This window comes from Elgaria multicarinata, chromosome 8 (genome assembly GCF_023053635.1).
Source record: "Elgaria multicarinata webbii isolate HBS135686 ecotype San Diego chromosome 8, rElgMul1.1.pri, whole genome shotgun sequence".
Classification (NCBI taxonomy): domain Eukaryota; kingdom Metazoa; phylum Chordata; class Lepidosauria; order Squamata; family Anguidae; genus Elgaria; species Elgaria multicarinata.
In genome coordinates, this window is record NC_086178.1 from 101888045 (window position 1) to 101904952 (window position 16908).

The window sequence follows — 16908 nt, forward strand, 5'->3', positions numbered from 1 at the left end:
TGACATTCTCATGAGAACATAAAGAGCAATGCTGGACCAGACCAAGGATCCATCTCATCTAGCATTCTGTTCACAGTGGCCAACCAGCTGACTGTGGGAAACCCACAAGTAGAACATGAATACAGTAACACCCTCCCACTCATGTTTCCTAGCAACTGGTGTATACAGGCATACTGATTCTGATACCGGAGGTAGCATATAGCCATCAGGACTAGTAGCCATTGATATTCTTATTTGACTAATCACATTTTAAAATCATCACTACATTTTGTGGTATTCCCCCTGTAGTAAGTACAGAATTTGAAACAGGAACCTCTGGATTCAAATTTAACCTCCACTATGCTTTACTAGGGGACCTTGGACAAGACTTTCTCAGTCCCCCCAATCCTGTACAAAACTGAAATAACCATTCTGTTCACCCTACTTTGTTTACTTTTACTGTCCTGTACTTGGATGTCAATGCTGTTTCTCGCATTACACGTTTCATGCATAAAGACCACCTCTGTTTAGGAAAACAAGGCAGAAGGTGAACGGTCTTTTTTGTCAAGAATTCATACATGCAACTGCTGCTTGATAATGGCAGTGCTAAAAAGAAAATAAGAAAATGAAAAAGACTTACGCCACACTTTGTATACTATGGCAAACTTTCTTTTTGTTCCATTTCTTCCTCCAGGTAAGAAATCTGTAAAGTGTAATGACATCACTAAGGGAGGGGGAAATGGCCAGACACATGCTGTCATCATTCCCTTAGAAAAAGCTTGGTGCAATGTTGGTAATGAAATATTCTGCTTTTAGTACTAGATCATACATAGAATGGATATACATATAATCAATATCAGAGAGGGAACGAGTATGAGCAGAGCCAGAAAGACTTCTGCCATTAACTCACAGCACCATACCCACCCCAATCTGAAATATATGGGTTCATATGGACTTACAGTGTTTATTTAAAATATTTCTATCCTGCCTTTTAATCTTTGATTCTCAAGGCAACTTACATTATTTAAAATAACAAAATATTAGTAAATGCAATAAAACCAGTAGAAGTGGGTTTACTGAGATAATGTATTATTATTATTATTATTATTATTTATTTATTTATTTATTTATTTATATAGCACCATCAATGTACATGGTGCTGTACAGAGTAAAACAGTAAATAGCGAGACTCTGCCGCATAGGCTTACATTCTAATAAAACCATAATAAAACAATAAGGAGGGGAAGAGAAAGCAAACAGGCACAGGGTAGGGTAAACAGGCACTGGGTAGGGTAAAACTAACAGTATAAAGTCAGAACAAAATCAAGTTTTAAAAGCTTTAGGAAAAAGAAAAGTTTTTAGCTGAGCTTTAAAAGCTGCGGTTGAACTTGTAGTTCTCAAATGTTCTGGAAGAGCGTTCCAGGCATAAGGGGCAGCAGAAGAAAATGGACGAAGCCGAGCAAGGGCAGGCGAGAAACATGGCATCAGAGGAGCGAAGAGCACAAGCGGGGCAATAGTGTGAGATGGGAGAGGAGAGATAGGAAGGAGCTAGACAGTGAAAAGCTTTGTAGGTCAACAGGAGAAGTATAATGTATATGAAATGTTTTGAACACTAGGGATTAGTACTGCTCTCAATGCCTCAACTATCATCTCCTATTCTAAAGCAGCAGTTCCTCTTTATAAAGCAAGCCTACCATATTGGAGCCGGACTGTGGTAGATTGGACCATTGACAATACTCACCAGTGTTTCCCACAGAATCCTCACAGAAGGCCAGCTGCCAATTTTAAGTGCCCTCAGCACTATTCTCAATCAGTCGCCCTTTAGAAAATGCTTGACTAAGAGGGCACTCTGCCATGAGAAACTGCTACTATATCCCAAACAATATTCTAGTCAGCTGCAAAGGAGAAGAGAAAGCACATTAGCACAACTGAAGAGTCACTTTCCAGGAAACTTCACGTGCACGGCAACTGATTTTCCCCACAACCTCAAACCTCTTTCACTTTCCCAATGCTGATGGCAGTGTATCCATATGAGGACTACCAAAACAATTTTCTAAAGTGTGTGTGGTAAGGGGAAGGGGTGGCAATGTGGAATTACAGTGTTTCACAGTGTTTCAAGCCAAGGAGTTTTGAAATCTTTTAAAAACAAAGAATCTTAATAGAACCACCATGTTCTGAAAGAACTCTTTTAAAATAAGTTGTAATTCCTAAACATAACAGTCCATTGATAACAAACAAACCCTACTACTATCCAATGCAACAATTGCTTTTGAACGTTCATTTATTTTTTAGCTTCACTTCATACAATTTTATAACCCCATCCCTCATGTTCTTTGAAGATACAGAAAATCCAATCAGTTTAACAGAAAATGCAATCAGTTTAGCCTATCTCAACCCAGGATAGTCTGATCTACCTCCAAGGACTGAATAGTTAACTAGCCTGTATCTCTTAGCCACCCCAGAACTGAGAACAAAATGGAAGGGTTTCTAGAAATCTAGCATGCTAAATAGGATGATCTAAAACTCAGTTCAAACACCCCATGACCATGAGAGCATTGGGTAAGCTTCTTGGCATGAGCAAAATAAGGCACGCTCGTGACTGGTCACTCATGGAAGTTCGCAGGTCCTTTTGACAAGGTTGTCAACCTCCTGCACATCCCGTGCCTTCCCCTGATAATTCCATTCTTTAAAAAAAAACCTAGATATCCTGATTCTGCTGAATTATCTTGGGATTTACTACCATGTGCAAGGGAGGTTGCACTACAAAGCACCCACTAGAGGGTGCTGTCCCATTCAGGGCATTCACCAAGAGGAGGGGAAGTTTTCCATCATAGACCATGTGGTCACCTCTCTCTGCCTATGTAACGCAGCCCATTACAATTGCACAAGAAAAGCATGAAGCAAAGCCTCAGTAAGGTAATGTGATTTTCCTTTTAAAACTACCTGAGTTAATAAGTTGTGGTCGATAAAATTATGTGTTTGACAGTAAAGATGTGGCTGGAAAATGCTTTTTCACTGCAGAATGGCAGCATCAGGGGCAGCATTTGTAGTGGAGAAGCTTAATACTTCTCCTGCCCACAATTACCCAAGTTAATGAAACAAATATACATTGGGGAGCCTTACCTGGGAAAAGCTGACCAGAGAGAGGAGTTGCAGAAGGGAATCAATAGGGAAGGAAGGGCACAAGGACACACAGGTTTAGCAATACATTTGAGGGGCCCTAGGGCCAGTGTTACATAAAATAGTCTGGCACCAGCCCTGGGTGGCCCACTGCAAAGTTCTCTGTCAATGATGGGCCCTGGTAGCATTACCTGCCAAGAGTAGCAGATGATGGCATCAGCAGTGCTCCAAGCAGCACCAAGTTGCTGGGGGCAGCCATTTTAATTTCCCACAGTGCCCCAGAGTGATACTACCTTGGCAGCCAGACCCAGCCACTCAGAGCTTCAAGTTTTAAAAAAATAAAGGAAGCCCAGGGTAGGCATAAGTGGTGGGGCCTGCACAGTCATTTGGGCCCCAGCAGCTATCTAAGGATGCCAGCCCTGAACATGCATATACAAACACTTCTGCCTTGTAAATTCTCTTCCTCCTGGTTTCAAGAGAAGGAGAAATACAAGAGAGAGAGAGGAAAAAAGTCAGGTATGATAAAAAGAAAGTTAATCCCACGTTGGAGGTTTGAATTAAAGGTGCCCCATTGTCTGAAAAGGTTAGGCAATATACCAATTTCTCAATTAATGAAAATTCTTTATCCTGCTACAGAAGCCAATCAAATAAATTAGGAATGCACAAACTTTGAAATGAGCTGCCCTAAACTGAGATTAAGATTGCCTAACCTTCATAAACATAACATGAGAAAGCAAAATAAAAAGAAATGACATCCATGGCTCAGGATTCCACTGCATATTTTAAAGAGACTGATCTTTTGAGTACAATTCAAGGTGCTGATTTTTAGAGCCATAAAGACCTTAGTCCTGTGTGTCTCGGGTACTTCAGAAGCCTTTGTACAATTCCATATCAGAGAAGCTCTCAAGGGCCACATTCCAGTGACGGGCAGGGCCAAAAACAGATGAAAGCTCTGACAGTAAACCAAATTTAGGAGACGCATTTCAACATTTTAGAGCATGGGTGGACAGGAAGTACATCTCCAGATGCTTTGGGCTTTAACTCCCAACATTCCTGACCATTGGCTATGTTGGTAGGGTCTTCTGGGAGCGACTCTAAAACATCTGGTGATCTATCTTCTGACCACTCATTTTAGAAAGAGGAGCAACTGCACAAATTCCAGGAAATCCCCCAAAGAACTGGTGGTCAGTGGGGAGTGGTGTGGCCATCTTGGGAAGCCCGGAGGGCAAAATTAAGAACCCAAGTGGACTGGAGGTCCCCTGCCAGAGAGACCCATCAAAATCTGAACCTCTATAATTTCCAGGAGAGCTCTTTGGGCTGGCATTCAACCACCACGATTAGGCAGGCATGCAAAAACTTCAATTGCTTTTTTTATTACTATTATTGGTTTTATTTTTCTCAGCTGCTTCCCCGCCCCGCCCCCCGCCCCGATTTTGATGACAGTCCATCAACAAATGGCGATACTATTTTGGCAGCGCTTTGTAGTAGGCCTCGTCACACTCAAACATAAAATAATAAGGGTCATTTTGAACTAAGAACTAGTGCCCGAGTTCGCTTTTTTCCCTTCCTCCCAATCCCTTATTCTTTTATGCCGCGTCTTTCAGACGTTAAGCCTGAGGGCAGAGACTCTTTTATTATTGGTCTTTGTAAGCCGCTCGGGGAGCCTTTGGTGGCGGAGGAGCAGGAGGACGGACCATGCTTCAAATATCAGCAAAGGGACGAGTCTGCAGGACGGTTGTATTGGTTGGCGGCCATCCCACCTTCCAAATCGCCTCACGAAGGTCCCCCCTTTCTGCTTCTCTCCCCCACCGCCAACAATTTCCAAGGAAGGAGATAGCGGAGGGAGGCTTCCCAACAGCACTTCAGGCCCTTCGGCAATCTCCGCCGCGCGTTCGGCCTGGAACTAAGCCCCGCCGCCGCCCGCTTCTTGAGTAAAGGTGCCCGAACGTCGCCCGGCCGTCCGCGTCCAGGCTGTCGGTACTAGGCGAAGGAAGAAGAACGCCACAGAAGGGGACGCCGGGCGAGCCTTTCCCCGAAGCCATTCGGCAATTTCCGTCGGATAACCTCGACGTGAGGAAAGCTAGCGGCGGGAGCTTGGGGGAGGGTGTATCTGTGAGGAGAGCGCGAGCCTCCCCCCCCCTTTTTTTTTTTTTTTTCTGCGCGTGAGGCGCCGCCGCCTCCTATTGGACACCCTCCCGCCCCTGTCCTGCTCCTCCCGCTCCGCGGCTGCCTCGGCTCAGTAACTGCCACAGGGTGCAGTGATTGGAATAATCCGAGCGCTCGTCCCCGAAATACCCCCCTCCTCCTTCTCCCCCCCCTTTCGTGCGCGCTCACACGCACGGTGAGGGGACGGCTGCCTGGCCCGGCTGAGAGGAGTGCGAGCGTCGAGTGAGCGAAGGCGGCGAGCGAGGCCTGCGCCGTCTGGGCTGCTCAGTCTCTCTCCTTCCTTCCCTCCCTCTCTCCCTCTCTCTCCCCCCCCCCCCTTCATCCCTCCCCTCATCCTCCGTCGTGGGCCCTCCTTGCCCGGCCAGAGCTGCGTCGTGTGGAAGCCAACCCAGGAACGCCGCTCGCCAGGCCGAAGCCAGGAGTAGTCTTCTCCCAAACCCGCCCGCTCCGGGGAAAGGAGCACCACCTTCTCTTCTCCTCCTCCTCCTCCCCAAAGCTCAACACAAAGGAGAATGAAGGCCCCCCGCCACGGGTAAGCAAGCGCGTCGAGAAGGCGAGGTAGAGGTAGTGAAGAAGGAGAGTAAATGGCGGCGGGGAGGCATGCGCTTCTCCTTGCTCTCACGGCCTCCTTTGGATGTCGTCCATCTGCCTTCTCCCCGACTAAAGGAGGAGACATTTCCACCACCACCCATCTCTAACCAGGGTCCATGAGGCCTGGCTGAGGGCCCTAAATGGAGGAGGGAGATGGGGCGCAGCGAGGTTGGGAGGCGGATTGTACCTGGGATCTTATACTTGGATCTAAGCGCCATTCGACTCGGTGGTATTTATTCCTTAGTGAACTTTTCGCAAAAGGATCGAGCTGTTGTGGCCCTGATTTTTTTTTTTTTTTTCTGAAACGAAATCGGCCATTCTCGGAGCTCTTGGTGTTGTTTGATAATCAACACCCTTCCCCTTTACTGTAACCTTTACAGTTATCCATCCCGCCGCCGCCCACCCCACGTTTATTTTGCTGCCCCAAATTTATCTAATAACTAGGCTAGATGCATTTCCTTGCATGAGCAGTTGAAATGGCCAGTTGACTATTAGTTCGCTTCGTTTACGGTGTTACGCTGCTTCCCTTCTTTTCCTGGTATCTTTTGGCTGTGGGTGCCTTAAAAATATCTGGGGTTGGAAGTTGCCCTTTCTCGCCTCTCTCTTTTCAGTCCTGGTGTTAGTTTTGGGGTTGTTTGTCTCCTTGGAATAAGTGGTGCTACTTATGCAGGGGAGGGGCCCTTCATTTGCAGAGTTACTTTTTAATTAACAGAATTATTTCTTATCCTTTCTACTACACCCGCCAAAGTAAACAATAAATATTAAAGGAGCTGATAGTTGTCATAATTAGAAGCATTAATCAGGCCACAGTAGAGTGATGTGCAGCGTGTGTTACTTTTCTGCAGCGTATCCAATATTAAAAAGATTGGGTAATCCAGTAGCAGTTGGAATTGACCCTAAGTATATTTGACTTGGAAATAAGTTCACTGGGTCTTGTTTCCAAGAAATGGATTTAGGAGTGGACTGCACACACATACAACCCCACTAAAATGAGTTTGATTGTCTTATGAAATGCAAGGTTTAGATGCTTGGATGTCAGTTGGGTCACCTGTTTTTCTTCAGATAAACAGAATTTATTGGTTTGTGATTAGCTATGACGAAAACAAAATAAATCTGGTGTTATACCCAGCAGTTGTGTAAAGTAAATTGTGTGTTAGTCCATTTCCCTTAAAGGAAAAAACAGAGTAGGTGATGGACATTGTTATTGTGGATTTAATTGTTGGACAGTGTGGTGCATTCTGTTCAGTGGAAACATCTGTTGCATGACAATGCTTAAAGTTTAGACCATGAGTGGCAAGCCTGTGGCACGGATTCCCAAAAAGTGGGAGTTTGTGGTACACCTGGACAGGTGCAGAAGGGCCCTTGTGCTCTGCTTTGATGTTTCTATGCACTTCTGCCTCTCTCTGCTGCTGCGTGCACCCTTGCTCAGTAGGAAAGTCAACCCAGGTCCAAAGGCTTCTATAGAATGCACTAGGGTGTATTTGATGGGTGATTTGCTTGCCAGAATTAGTTGGCCATCACTATCTTCAATTGTTTCTAGCTTTTTCTTTTTACCATTTTGACATGTGAAGTAATGCTTCACGAGAAGAACACTCTTCTGGTTATAAGATATTTAACAGGTGTGTGTGTGTTTTCTATTCCAAAATACACGTCTTGAGTTGCAAATGGTTACATTGTGGTCTAGAAACCATGAACTGGCAGTACACCAAAAGTTCTGGTCCCTTGTTATGTAGGATTTAGGAATCCATTTACAATTAAAAGAGAAGATAAATACATTTGCTAAACATGGTTCTGTGAATAAACATTTCTGTATACACCTGAAAATAAATTGGTGGAGAGAGAGAGAGAAAAAAGGAGATTGAAATTTTCTGGATGAAATGTCTGTATATTTGTTAAATTCTTACCTAGGCTATAATGCACAAATCTCTTAGGAGCATTTATATTCATTACAATCCTTCACACTTGATTTCAATTTAGTTTACTTCTAAATAAGTAAATTGGGATAATAGGCCTGATATTGTCCCAGTCAGAATAAGTAGTTTGAAGATTGTAACCTGGCTCCCTGAAATTAAATGAAGTGCTTAAAATTGGAATGTTCTACCTTTTATTTCTGTAGGAATTGTGTTCAATTATTTGAACTGTAGAAATAGTGCATCTTCTCCTTCTAAGCTAGAATTGCGAGAGGTTTTGTATTTATTCATCTGATTTGTAAAAAATCAGGGTTTCTGTATGTAATTATTTCTGTGACTGGCTACATGTGAAAGCATGTTGTGTGGATGGCAGATACATAGTTCCTTGTACACACAACCCTAAGGGGAAGAAACCCCCAAAGCAGTTCATTGGGGAATGAGTATGCTTACTGGGTGTGGAATATTGGCTGACTTGCTAGAAGAAAACAATAGGAAATGGTGTGTGTGTGTGTGTGTGTGTGTGTGGAGGAGGTGTTATCTCCTAGTAGAGGGTAAAGCTGGCTGGCTAGAGCCCTGAACAAGAACAACATTTTATTGCAAGTCCCATTTGTTGGTGGTTAGTTCTATTCTTTCTGTCAGCTTATCATCATGAAACTTGTTCTTATGTGAAAAATATATTATAAAGCAGGAATGGGCAAAAAGTAGATTGCCAGGTTTTTTTAGACTTCAATTCCCAGAATTCCTGACCATTTGCCATGCTGGCAGGGGCTTCTGGGAGTTGAAATCCAAAACATCTGTAGATCTACGGACTGCAAGAAAAAGCTGAAGGAGACCTTAAAGGCTAAACAAATTTTCTGAAGGACATTCTGAATAGCATAGTGTTGGGCTCACATTGTAAATTCTGAAGTTGCAGCTCTGTTAAAACTCCTTTAAAAAGCAAGATAAGAGTTGGGCTAAAATGTAAGTGATAAAATGTTAAATGTAGTTTCAACATAACAAAAGGAAGATTAAGTGACTTTGATTTTGAAGGCAGTCAGCAAGACCATGTAGATTGCAAGACAATGGGTTCAAATCGAAGGAAGATAAAGTGGAGTAAATAATTAACTGATATAACTTCATATGACTTAGAACAAGTTGCCTGATGATGATTGAGAATCTCCTTCCCAAGAGATGATTAGGCAGAAGTGAACTACATCTGTACACACACTAGATTAGGTGCTAGATTCCAGCCATTATTATTCTAGAAGTACATCATAATCTTACCTTGATCTTTGAAATGTTTCTGGGCTGTTCAGTGGGCTATTCAGAATGCTGTTGCACATGATAAGAAATATTGGATCTTGAATTATAGTTCAATCTTATGCATACCTATTTGAAAGTATGTCCTGATGAGTTGAATAGTAGTTACTCTCTGGTAAGTGTACCTAGGATTGTAGCATCCTGCCAAAACATGCAAATGCACTCTAAGAATCAGGGTTGAATGATTTAGCTGGAAAACAAAGATAATAACTACGCTGATTATGAGCTTTACAATACATGACTTGGGCATTCCAGCTTCTAAAGGCATATCCAAATTATACATTTAAAACATGCTCCTTTATTTTATTTTATTTCTGCCTGTGCAAAATAATCCTGCGTGTCTTAGTTCAAAGGCAAGTGCAGTATTCAGTATGCATGTTGTTGGGGTTAATGCTTATCCATCTGTGATTGCCCTCACATCTTTAGGTGTCCAGTCTATAAGAAAGGTAATTGCACGGAGTTTGACCAACCTCATGCACTGAGTCCTGTGTCCTAAGGGAGGCTAGCACAACAACATAAACACTCAGGGGACCCCCTTTCTGTCTGGTTGCAGCACCCTGAAGGGCCTCCAGAATCCATTGTTGTGTCCCTTTCCCAAGCCAAGCCCATCAAAAGTAATAAGGGGCTTCGGAGGATGGCTGCATCACTGCTTCTGCAGTATTCCTGTTCTCCCTAGATTCATAGGTGCATAGTGGAGTTGACACCATTTTCTTTGCAGTGAGCCATCGACAAAGTACTGGCTAAGGGATTCTGAGAAGTCTTCATTGGTGTGGTTGTGGGGTATGCTATTGCTGTTGAACTCAGCAAGGAGGAGTAAGAAGAAGATGAGTGCAGGAGGAACAAACAGAACAAAACATAGGCTGGTGGAAGAAATGGAGAGAACTGAGATTAGGTGCAGAGAGATCTGTAGTTGTGCAGAGAGAAAAAGAGGGTAACAGTGCAGAGAGACTGTGGGGTGGGATGAGGAAAAGGATGTAGCCCAGATTATGCATTTCCAGAGAAATTTATAGGGTGGGGTAAGAAGAATCATAACTGAGAGGTAGGGTTGCAAAGATTGTGGGATGACGGGCAGAGAGAACATTAGTAACTGAGAATTGTAGTGTGAACACAGATAATGAGAGCAACAGTTGAGGTGAAAAGAGACCTCTGCCAGTGCAAGAAGAGGAGAGTACTGGGGCTGAGAGCCACGAGAGAAGCAATCAGAGAAATCTGTGGTAGCATAGAGAGAAAATGGGAACTAAAAGAATGGGATAAAAAGAAAACACTGGGTTAAAATTCTTATAGAAATATTTTCACCAGTTGGTGTTGCGTTGCAGCCCTCTTAAATTAGTGATTGTTTTCTTCCCAAGAAGGCCTTTAGAGTGGTATGCAGCCTTCCTTGTTATAGGTTTGTTGTTTATTCGTTCAGTTGTTTCCAGCTCTTCGTGACTTCATGGACCAGCCCACGCCAGAGTTTTCTGTCGGCCGTTGCCACCCCTAGCTCCCCCAAGGTCAAGTCTGTCACTTCCAGAATATCATCCATCCATCTTGCCCTTGGTCGGCCCCTCTTCCTTTTACCTTCTACTTTCCCTAGCATCAGCCTCTTCTCCAGGGTATCCTGTCTTCTCATTATGTGGCCAAAGTACTTCAGTTTTGCCTTTAATACCATTCCCTCAAGTGAGCAGTCTGGCTTTATTTCCTGGAGTATGGACTGGTTTGATCTTCTTGCAGTCCAAGGCACTCTCAGAATTTTCCTCCAACACCACAGTTCAAAAGCATCTATCTTCCTTCGCTCAGCTTTCCTTATGGTCCAGCTCTCGCAGCCATAGGTTACTACGGGGAATACCATTGCTTTAACTATGCGGACCTTTGTTGTCAGTGTGGTGTCTCTGCTCTTAACTCTTTTATCAAGATTTGTCATTGCTCTCCTCCCAAGAAGTAAACGTCTTCTGATTTCCTGGCTGCAGTCAGCGTCTGCAGTAATCTTTGCGCCCAGAAATACAAAGTCTGTCACTGCCTCCACGTTTTCTCCCTCTTTTTGCCAGTTATCAATCAAGCTGGTTGCCATAATCTTGGTTTTTTTGAGGTTTAACTGCAACCCAGCTTTTGCACTTTCTTCTTTCACCTTTGTCATAAGGCTCCTCAGCTCCTCCTCGCTTTCAGCCATCAAAGTGGTGTCATCTGCATATCTGAGATTGTTAATGTTTCTTCCTGCGATTTTAACTCCAGCCTTGGATTCATCAAGCCCAGCACGTCGCATGATGTGTTCTGCATACAAGTTGAATAGGTAAGGTGAGAGCATACAACCCTGCCGTACTCCTTTCCCAATCTTAAACCAGTGCATTGTTTCGTGGTCTGTTCTTACCGTTGCTACTTGTTCGTTATACAGATTCCTCAAGAGGCAGACAAGATGACTTGGTATCCCCATACCACCAAGAACTTGCCAAAGTTTGTTATGATCCACACAGTCAAAGGCTTTAGAATAGTCAATAAAACAGAAATAGATGTTTTTCTGGAACTCCCTGGCTTTCTCCATTACCCAGCGGATATTGGCAATTTGGTCTCTAGTTCCTCTGCCTTTTCTAAACCCAGCTTGTACATCTGGCAATTCTCGCTCCATGAATTGCTGGAGTCTACCTTGCAGGATCTTGAGCATTACCTTGCTGGCATGTGAAATAAGTGCCACTGTCCGAAAGTTTGAACATTCTTTAGTGTTTCCCTTTTTTGGTATGGGGATATAAGTTGATTTTTTCCAGTCTGGTGGCCATTCTTGTGTTTTCCAAATTTGCTGGCATATGACATGCATCACCTTGACAGCATCATCTTGCAATATTTTAAACAGTTCAGCTGGGATACCGTCGTCTCCTGCTGCCTTGTTATTAGCAATGCTTCTTAAGGCCCATTCAACCTCACTCTTCAGGATGTCTGGCTCTAACTCACTGACCACACCATCTGAGCTATCCCCGATATTATTATCCTTTCTATACAGGTCTTCCGTATATTCTTGCCACCTTTTCTTGATTTCTTCTGTTTCTGTTAGGTCCTTGCCATCTTTGTTTTTGATCATACCCATTTTTGCCTGGAATTTACCTCCGATGTTTCTAATTTTCTGGAAGAGGTCTCTTGTCCTTCCTATTCTATTGTCTTCTTCCACTTCCGCATATTGCTTGTTTAAAAATAATTCCTTATCTCTTCTGGCTAACCTCTGGAATTTTGCATTTAATTGGGCATATCTCCCCCTATCACTGTTGCCTTTTGCTTTCCTTCTTTCTTGGGCTACTTCCAGTGTCTCAGCAGACAGCCATCTTGCCTTCTTGGTTTTCTTTTTCTTTGGGACGTTTTTTGTTGCCACCTCTTGGACAATGTTGCGAACTTCTGTCCATAGTTCTTCCGGGACCCTATCTACTAAATCTAGTCCCTTAAATCTATTCTTCACTTCCACTGAATATTAGTGAGCTCATATCTAACTGATCTGTGGGCCTTCCCTATTCTCTTTAGTTTGATTCTAAATTGTGCAATAAGAAGTTCGTGATCTGAACTACAGTCAGCTCCAGGTCTTGTTTTTACTGTCTGTATAGATGTCCGCCACCTTTGGCTGCAAAGGATGTAGTCAATTTGATTTCAATGTCGGCCATCTGGTGAAGTCCATGTATAAAGCCATCTTTTCGGTTGTTGGAAGAGAGTGCACAGTGAGTTGGCATCTATGGTATCATACTAATGCCAGCCGATGCCTTTGACACTTTGATATCTATGCTTCAGGCAGAACACCATCTTGGAATGGCTGTGCTAGGAGGCTAAAGAATAATATTTTACCAGCCGTAATAAACACCAGTTGGAGTGCTGGGAAATGCAGCATCCCTGAAACAGAAGCACCTCTTTGAGGGAAAACATCTGGATCACTTGCAACACATGAGTAACAATTGCACAGTTGTTACCTTCTAAACAGATGGCCTGGAAAAAATCCAAAGAGATCTGCAGTGTGCACTATGAATTCTGGGGGTACATATTTGGAAATTCATATTTGTATGCACTGCTCATTTCCTCTGATCCATTGCAGTGAAATTAGATGAGCCAGACCCTGCAAAACGAGGGGTGAGCGGTGAGCGTGTGTAAGTTTGAAAATCAGCTATGGTTAAGAAAGGAAACAAGTATTAATGGGGAATATAAATCTGGTATGAAAATCTTGATAACTAGAGAATAGAAACGGTTTTACAGGTGCAAAACTTAGAGGTCTGACTGTAGCATATGACTGAATAATTTTAGACTCTCTTTTGAGACTTTCCTGCTTATAAAATAGTATAGCTTGCAAATAAGCCAACAAACGTTACTGGCTCAAACTTTTCTTTTTACTAACTTACCTGCTTACATATACTTGTGTTAGTCACTTGTGGCCTTAAAGAAATAAAAAGAAGGAACTTTTGTAAAGCTTCCCTATCTGGTCTCTTAAAAAGAATTCTTACTTGTCACAGACAGTCTGTAAGCCTGGCACAGTTTATTACTTTTCTGCTACTTGTTGAGAAGTACAGTATCAGATTGTTTTTCTATGGTCATGGTAATGTGTATGTGTATTATGATATTTTAGGGTTATACTTCTGTTCCAGAAGTAAGGAGGGGTTTTTCCTAGAAGTAGGAAAGTATTCTTTGCATTTAGTGATATATTGTATAGTTCTAGAATTTTAACTCCAACAACTAAAGCTCATTTACATAATACAGCTTTATTATCGTGATCACTTCCACAGTTATTCCTACAGTACGTTATGGAAATTCCGTTACAGGATGAATACATTATCATTGAGATCTGATGGTATTCTGTGAGTGAGCCTTAATAATGTCCAGATTATACCTACTATCATAAAATAGTGTTGTCATGACTGATTTATTAAATGAAGAAACATTGTTTCCTCAGCTGCACATTTTTATATGTCTGCACACTTTAAGGGATAGGATCTGTTAGTAAATATAGAACCAAATGTACTGTGCTTCAAGAAGAAACTTAAGAATTCTCAGAAGTGCCCCAGTATTGCATAACTTATAGCAATATGCATGTGATCATTAATACAGCATATATAAAAGCAGCACGTCTCCTCTGAAGTCTAGACTGCGATTTGTAATCTTTCCCAGAACGTGCCAACTGAGTCTTTCAGCCAGACTATAATTGACTGACGAGAACTATGAAATGCTTTCTGCAAAAAGTGCAGTTTCACAAACGGACTTCAGTGAAGGTTGATTGTTTCTCTTTTTCTAATTCACATATTTCCTAAATAAGGATGCATATCAATAAAATGCTACATGAAAAAGACATTAGGTTGGATCCAGTATTCTGCTCTTGCTGAGTGGAAAAGTGAAGTGTGGCAATTTTTGCCAATTCCTTCTCACTTCTGAGGACCTGCTTCAGAGGGTTGTACCTTTTGGAGTTGGCCCTGGTGACTAGATTGGAGGGGAAGGAGAAATCTACAAAAATGTTTCGATGCAATAGGTAGGAGTGGACAACTGGTGGCCCTCCAAATGTTTTGGCCTACGACTCCCCTCACCCCTCACTATTTGCTATGCTAGCTAGAGCTGATGGGAGCCTAGATTGGTCTAATGCAGCATGTTTATTTTACTTCTATTTATTAAACAAAGCTAAAAAATAGTACTCCATGTTGATTTTTTTAATCCCAGTATTTGGGATTAGTATTTGACCTGAAATATTTGAGGGGGGAAATTAAGGCATGTTTAATGTGATTTAAATGTGATGTCATATAGATTTTTTTTATTGGAATAACTAAACATTTAAAGAAAATAGCAAGTACTTTCCTTACATTGCTTAAATTTAAGTAGAAAAACAAAGGAACTGAACGCTGTTGACACACTAATTATAGCAACACAGAGATCTCTGCATGATATGATGTCAACCACTCATCCATTCCAACAGAGTTCAATTCGTTTCCGTTAAGATTGTTTGGGCACCAACATTTTTGCTATCACTACTTATTAGTTCAATTTCACTCTGATGCATATTTAATGATTTTTTTATTGTAAAATTTCAACAAAACAAACAAAAAAGAAAAATTATAGCTACATACATATGAATAGATCAATTTCAGTGCATGCCTATGATGTGTATTATATGAAAATACAACTTTCTAAGAATTACACATAAACTTCAACAAAAGCAGACCAAATATTCAAATAAGTGTCCATTTGGAGGTGATGTCTGTGCACCACCCATTCAAATGTTGAATACATTGTAAGATGTTCAATCCATTGCATTATAACAGGTGAGCGTTGATCCTTCCAGTGTTGTAATTTCAGTTTGTCAAAAACACACTTACAGTAAAATCCATTTGTGCTGTCCATGCGCTAATTTCCAAGAACCAGGTAGATAATTTAAAAGACATGTACATGAGTACATATATGGAAAAACTTCTAATATGAAGTTTATCCATATAATATTTATATATTTATTAAATTTATATACCAACCCATAGCTGAAGGTCTCTGGGCAGTTTACAAAAACCTCCATCCTAAAAAGAGGCAACTATTGGACATTGCCAGAACATGCTTAAAATAAGCATTAGCTATGTTACACTTCCAACAATTAGCTGGCTTAGGCAAGCACTTATTAGAAACACACTGCAGTGTCTGATAGACATGGAACAAGAGTTTTTGCTAAATTGGGCATAACCTGAGATCCATAGATACTTCAGATACAAATACTAAAGTAGCTATCCTTTGATTAGGCAAAATGGGACAATCCAGTTCCCTATTCCATTCCTCAACACCCTCTGTATCATATTTATTCACCAATAATTAAGCATGGATCATGGGTCAATATAATTGATAGGCCCCAATCAGTGTTTCCAATAGCGAAGGAGACTCTGAAGCTGTAAAAGTGGCAGGGTCAAGCCTAGATTCTAAGAAATATTGGAATTACAAATACTGCCATTGAGCCGGAATGGTCAAGTTTTCATTATGTTTTGGGGTGGGGAGCTATCTGTATTGGATGTTTGTGAGGATATACTTATTTTTGGCAATTTCACATCTCCATGCTCTTGCCTATTTTGTTTAATATATTAGCAATCACATATACATGTTTGCTATGCTTTTTTCAGTAACTTCAATTTGGACTGGGAAGTTAGTCTTTTCAGAGCCCCTTTTTATACTTTTCATTTAGGATAATCTCACATACTTGTTATTCCAGAAAATGCTAATCTGTAGTTTTCATGTCAGGATCTGTAGTTTTCATTTTAGGCATCACACTTTCTAAGAATTCTACCACTAAAGTGATAACGTAGAAAGAAAGAAAAATGTGAATAAGTTCCACTAATGTTCATGGCAAAGATAAGAGATTATCTTTCTTTAGTTATAACTTTTAGTATAACCTCTGCAGAGGCCACCAGTGAGGGAAGCAGCAGCAGCCAGGCACCTCTCCACCGTGCCTGGGTCCAGCTCCAGCTGAGAGCCCCCTCCCTCCTGCTGCCAACTGTCAACTGTAACTGCTGAACTTTGCAATTAAGATTGTAGTGCCTGAATTTGCTTTCCTTTTCCCCCTCCTCCTCCCTCCCAATCCCCTTTCCTTTTGTGTCATGTCTTTTAGATTGTAAGCCTGTGGGCAGGGACTGTCAAGAAATACTTTTGTAAGCCGCCATGAGAGCCTTTTTTGGCTGAATGGCGGCATAAAAATGCTTAAATAAATAAAATAAAATAAATAAATAGTAAGCTGTGCTTAAATTAGAACAGATGCTTTGTATGAAGAAGGTAAGGAAAATAGAAGGCTGTGGTTTGGAAACAACAGTATAATAAGAGTGGTAACACTCAAACCACAAAGACATCAAAACAACATACATAGGTAAATAATTCAGAAATTTTACAAATTTATAAA

General features: G+C 41.7%; 1 protein-coding gene across 1 annotated transcript in view; it reads left to right on the forward strand.

Moving 5' to 3' along the window:
• The first annotated feature begins 5468 nt into the window (after window positions 1–5468).
• BMPR1A (bone morphogenetic protein receptor type 1A) overlaps window positions 5469–16908 on the forward strand; it is a 73858-nt gene continuing 62418 nt past the window's right edge. Inside the window, exon 1 of the mRNA XM_063133113.1 lies at window positions 5469–5797. The gene's annotated coding sequence lies outside the window, so the exon portion shown is untranslated. The remainder of the gene's footprint in view (window positions 5798–16908) is intronic.